Raw genomic sequence first — 6,000 nt, forward strand, 5'->3', positions numbered from 1 at the left:
ATATTGTATTCAATTATTGTTGCACTTAGCTCAAAATAAAGATTGCTATTGTATTGAAAGGAATGAATGTTACTATTTGTGAAACAATTTTGTGTGCCAATTATAAACATTACCTATAAATCAGCATTAGGGAAAATTCTACTTTCTTAACCTATTAATACCAGGAATTAAGTATGAAAAATTAAATAGAAAAAAATGACCCTGGGGACACAAATCTTTGAGAGGTTGGGAACCCCTTCCCTCAGCATTTATAAGTCCAGAATTTTGATGAGGACAGGAGTGGAGAAAGACATCTTTCCTGGTCACTGGTCTATAGCCTTCTTCACCACATCCAGTGCTGAGTGCAGCTCCATCATCCTCTCGTGCATTTGTATGTCTCTTCCTATAAAAAGAGGGCATGTTGGGGGCTCCTCCACTATTTCCTGTTGGTTGGAAAGTGAGACATCTTTGGATGAGTTGGAGGGTTGTAGCTTCAGCTATTGGACAGGTTTCCCAAAGTGAAGGCTTTGACACCCATCACCTAGAGCATCTCAAAAGCCAGTTGCTCTCCATCACTTTCCTTTCTCCCTGCCTCGACTTTCCATATACAATCCTTCTCAGCTGGACAGGCACTATCTAGTTGGTTCATTAATGGGCAATTTGAGGCAGAAATAGAGGTTACAATTTCTTTACATAGCACCTATTTGGATGCTGTTACAGACCGAATGTTTGTGTCCCCCAAAACTCATATGTTGAAATCTAATCCCCAATGTGATGATACTTGAAGGTGGAACCTGTGGGAGGTAATTTGATCATGAGGGTGGGGACCTCATGAATGGGATTAGTGCCCTCATAAGAGGCCAGAGAGCTAACCTACTCTTTCTGCCACGTGAGGATGTGAGAAGTCAGCTGCCTGTAACCAAAAAAGCACCCTCTGCAGAACCAGACCATGCTGGTGCCCTGATCTCAGATTTTCAGCCTCCAGAACTGTGAGAACTAAATGGTTGTTGATAAGCCACATGATTTACAGTATTTTGTTATAGCAGCCCAAGCTGACAGGTGCTTACACTTTGAATGAACGAAATCTTTGTAGTTTTGAAATATATTCTCTCTCCTTGACTTCCATCTTTTCTCTCTTCCTAACTTTGGGTCCATTTTCTTTTTTATTGTACCCTGCCTCCAGCAGCCCTATTCTTGCTGAGCCATGCAGGGGATCTTTAATAGAAAACGCTAAAAGAAAAATCTCTACTATCACTGGTGACTAGGTACTGGGACGCTTATGTTCTCAGTCTTCCTCTATGTTGTGTTCTTTGGATTCTCAGGATGATAATATATTATATATTCAAATTGCTGACACATTGAAAATGAAGTTTTAGATATATGCATCTAAAGCATATGTTGTATGGGTGCAACAATGGTAATTTAAAATATGGGACTCGAGCGACAACTATTTATAGTGTATTTCTTTCTCTTGAACTTTATCCAAATGCACATACTGTAAAACAAAACATTTATGGCACAACCAGGGAAATTTGAACACTGGATGTGTGATGAATTCTCTTTTTAGGTGTGCTAATGATATTGTAGTTTTCTTTCTTGTGAGAGTGCTATGTTTTAGTACTAAAATACTTGAGGATGAAATGATAAAATGTCATCTGAGATTTGCTTCCAAATAATCTGGCAGAGGGGGTGAAGGGAGGGTATCGATGAAAAAAGATGTCTTGAAATGATAAATACGGGCACATGGAGATTCATTACATTCTACTTTCTTCATTTATATGTTGGAAGTTTCTCATAATAAAAAGTAACAAAACACAAGGTGACAGACATATAGTTACTCTGACTCTAGGTCTCACTCCCAAACTCCCCAGCCTTCTGGACAGGAATGGAGGCCAACCTCCCAGGCCACTCCCTGAGCGCCTCAGCAGTGGTGGCTCGTCCATGGCAGCAGCGCTGCCGGTTTCAGCTGGCACGTGTGGCAGGGATGGAGGGAGGCTGGGTGCACGAACATGCTTCTCAATGTGCACAGGGGAGAGGGCAGCATAGAGCATGACACCCACCGGAGGCAGGAGGGGCTGCTGGCTTTCAGCTCCTGAGTTCTCTGGGTGCCTGGGCCTATTCGGCAGGGGTCAAGGTCTTCTGTGTTGTAAAGCTTCCTTGGTTGGAACAACATGCTCCTGGGTCACTTTCAACTCCAAGGCTGGGTAGGACAGAATTGGCCTAGGATTGGTGGGCAGGCTCATATTCTCTTTTGCCCCCTCTCCTGCTCCCCCTCAATGGTGGGGGAGCACAGAAAATGGAAACCAAGCAGGTAAATTCAGGTTGGCTAGGGGCCAGAAGTGCCACAAAACTTTGACTCTCCCTCAGCCTTGGACTGCTAACAGTAGGAGGAAACAGGCTGAATGATAGGAAATAAGATAGTAACCACCCATGGAAACCAGCCAAAAGCTGGGGCACCAATGACTGTCCATCTTTTGGGACCTAAAATCTGGTTATGTCATAAGTGGTTGTGTCATATCATGGGAATATGGCTATTTGTACTTCATTTCATTTTTATTTGTTCAATATCAGCCTCTCCCAAGTATCCTTTTTTATTAGTATCTATGTCAAACATACTATCTCATTTAGTCTTCCCCTGACATTACCTGAGGAAGGAATATCACCTGAGGGAGATGCTATTAGCCTCACTAGCTGAGGTCCAGAGGGCAAGCAACTTCCTCAATGTTGGAAGATGATTTTGGCCCTGGGAATTGGCCTGAGAACCCCCAAAACAGAGGAGTTCCTTGGGGACAAAATTGAGACAGCTCATACCCTGCCCCTGCCAACTGCCAGCCAGTCTGCATGTCACAACTGGCAGCTCTGGATTGGATGGATCGAAGGAGGCTGTTCCCACGCTGTGTTCCATCCTCAGTACACAGAGAGCCTGCTAGGCCTCTCCCCACCATCACATCCATTTCCAAAAATCTCTTGGGCCCTGTGAACAGCTCCCATTACCATCCATGGGCAACAAGGCTTGTATCAGCTATCTGCCATCCCCTGGTTGCCCAACCTCCCCGGCTGAATGTTGGACACAGTAATGCACATGTGCTACTCTCTCTCCTTCTCTCCACCATGACCCAGTCTCTGCTCCCTGTGTCCACCAAGACTGCTCTGGCTGCTTACTAGGTCCTCAGATGCCACCTTCCAGAACTCAGCTCACTTGCTCTCTTAGCTGTGGTAAGAGGCTGCCGACTACCTCTCCTTCCTGGCCTCTGCTCTAGTCAATGTGGGCTCTTTAATGCTCAGGGTTGCAGAGGGCTCTGCCGGCCTCCCTCCCAGGCCTTGTACACTCTCTTCAGGTGACCTGTGGCCTCCCCTGACTCCCAAGCCTCTAGCAACCTGCTCTGCCTTGACCAAGTCCTGTAGGCCAGTGCCCTTCTGCTCCTCTCACCAATTAACCCCCCAATGACATGCCATGCTGCAGGGCATGGGACTGGGCTTTCCCAGTGGCCAATTAACACAATCCCAGCAAATGAGGGGGACTGGATGTCCACAGGGCAGACTGGGAGCAACAGAGGACAGAAGACAGGAGGGAGAGCAGGGAACTTGCTCTCCATCCTTCCGTCAACCCCAACTTGACAATCCAGCCAGACACGATGTTTCTATAGTCTGTCCAGAAACACCCCATGGCAAGGGCCCACCTGAGTGTGGACTCAGTGGCTCAGTGGCCACCCACATGGCTCAGTGGCCACCTCACTGAAACAAACCTGTTTCCTTCTTCCCTGCCTAGCTTCTCTCTCTCACTGCTCTGGGATTGCATCTGCCAATAAGCCACCGGCACTTCAGCTTTGCCTCAGGCTCGGCTTCCTAAGCAACCTGAATTACAACAGTGCCTCACCCACACCACACCTGCAACCACCACAAACATTCTCAACCCATTCCCCAAATGTCCTCTCTAACCCAGACTTCTTTACTGAGCTTCAGACCCAATGGACATCTTCACTTGGACATTCTTACAGGCACCTCAAACTCATGTCCAAGATGAAACTCAGTTCTCCCCAAACGTGTCTTTCTCCTGTTTTGGGAGATGCAGAGATGGACACCCTAAAGGAGCTCTCAGTCTGTGTAAAGTGAGAGACAGATGTGTTAACTTACAATGAAGAGACACTTACAGGTACATAGTGTCGTAGGAGCACATACTGAACGAGAATGCCTGCCACGCACCACGGGGTGCTCAAGGCTTGCCTGTGTTATCTCATTTAGCTTTCACAACAGCCTTGCGAGATATCATTGTCCCCATTTTTCTGCGGTTGAGAAAGCAGACCAGAAATCAGAAACCCTGCTAAGGTCACAAAGCAACTAAACCCAAGCACATATGGGGAAAACGTTCATAGTCTTTGCTGCTTTCAGGAGAGGAGCACCTAATAGGCCACAGGGATTGGAGATTTCCTGGGGTGGCAATGCCACAGCTGTCTTAATAGATTAACAAACATGTCAGCTGAGGAATCTGGAAGGGTGGGGCAGGGAGGTGGGGTGGAGGAAGGAGTTAGCTGGCATTGTGGGGAGTGGGAGGAGGCCTGAGAGAGCACAGCAGGGCAAAGAAACTCTAGGGGTTTCCTACAGCCAGACCACAAAACACATGTGGAGTAGCCCCATGAGAGGATGGACAAGTGGGCAGCACCCAAATCAGGGATGGCCTCATGTGCCATTCTAGTGAATGTAAATTTTATTTCTAGTTGGAAGAACCATTTCAGGATCTAAAGTAGGGAGTGATATGGCCCATTCCGCACTTTGGAAAGGTGCCTCTGGTCCAGAGGCAGGGAGGCAGGGAGGCAAGGTGACCAGATTACAGACTGCACAAGTACCCAGAGCAAGAAATTATACACAAAGTTAGCAGCCAAGGGACTGGAAAAAAGTGAACAGATTTGAGAGATAGTAATGAAGGGAAAACTGAACAGGACTGAGTAACTAAATTAGCTAAGAAGTAAATTAGCTAATGAGAGTGATGGAGGTGTCAGAAATCCAGGTTTGTGGCCCATCACATCCAAGTCACAGAAGATGATTTCTGTTTTAGAAGTGCTAATTTTGACCCTGGCCGTTGAGCGTCGGCCTAGGATCCAGGCGATCGGGGTTCGATTCCTGGTCAGGGCACATGCCTGGGTGCGGGCTCGATCAATGACTCTCTCATCACTGATGTTTCTATCTCTCTCTCCCTCTCCTGTCCTCTCTCTGAAATCAATAAAGATATATTAAAAAAAAAAAGTGCTAATTTTGAGACGGATATCAGCAGGCAACTGGATGAATGAGTCTGGCGTTCTGGAGAGCAGCAGCCGTGAGACCAAGGCAAACGGACGAACAAGCCCCATCCTCTTCTCAGTAAGAAGCCAGGGGCTATCTGGTCTTGACCCTCAGTACCTTAACCACCAATCAGAAGGCAGGTCAGCAGCTTGGGGAAAAAGGACAGGAACACAATCCAATCCCACGGAAAGGACAGTGTGGCCTTCCATTTCCTTGGCCTTACAGGAGCCTGACTTGGAGTGTTGAGGTGAAGATTCTGCTATGCAGACACAGCAACCCTTCTCAGCCAGTTCTGTGAGAAGCCCTAACAGCCCACGGTGTCCCTCATGTGGAACAGATTCTACCCTGTGCATCTAGAATGGTATTAGCCACGTATCATCCTTCAGAGTACTGAGGAAAATCACCAGGTCACTTTCTCCTGGAACTCCAGGTGAGAAAGGCTAAGGTACAGCACAGGTACCAGACACCAGAGGGTGTCTGCCCTCCCCAGAGGGTGCTCGGCTGGGAACTGGGAACGTGCCAGACCACGGTGTGCGCTGGCTCCCAGCATGGAGCCTCGTCCTGTCTGCTTCCCTCGTGCTCGGGAGCCTGACCTGGCTGGAGATGGTTCTAAGTGCTAAGGTCTCTTCCTCCAACTGGATTGGAGCCTTCCAGAAGCCTGGGTAGGATTCCAAGTGGAAAATAAAAGAACATAAAGAGCCAGCGAACTAAACTGGTGCTAAGACCTAAAATGCCAGGGTGCTG

This window comes from Miniopterus natalensis, chromosome 13, assembly GCF_054644295.1.
Source record: "Miniopterus natalensis isolate mMinNat1 chromosome 13, mMinNat1.hap1, whole genome shotgun sequence".
NCBI lineage: Eukaryota > Metazoa > Chordata > Mammalia > Chiroptera > Miniopteridae > Miniopterus > Miniopterus natalensis.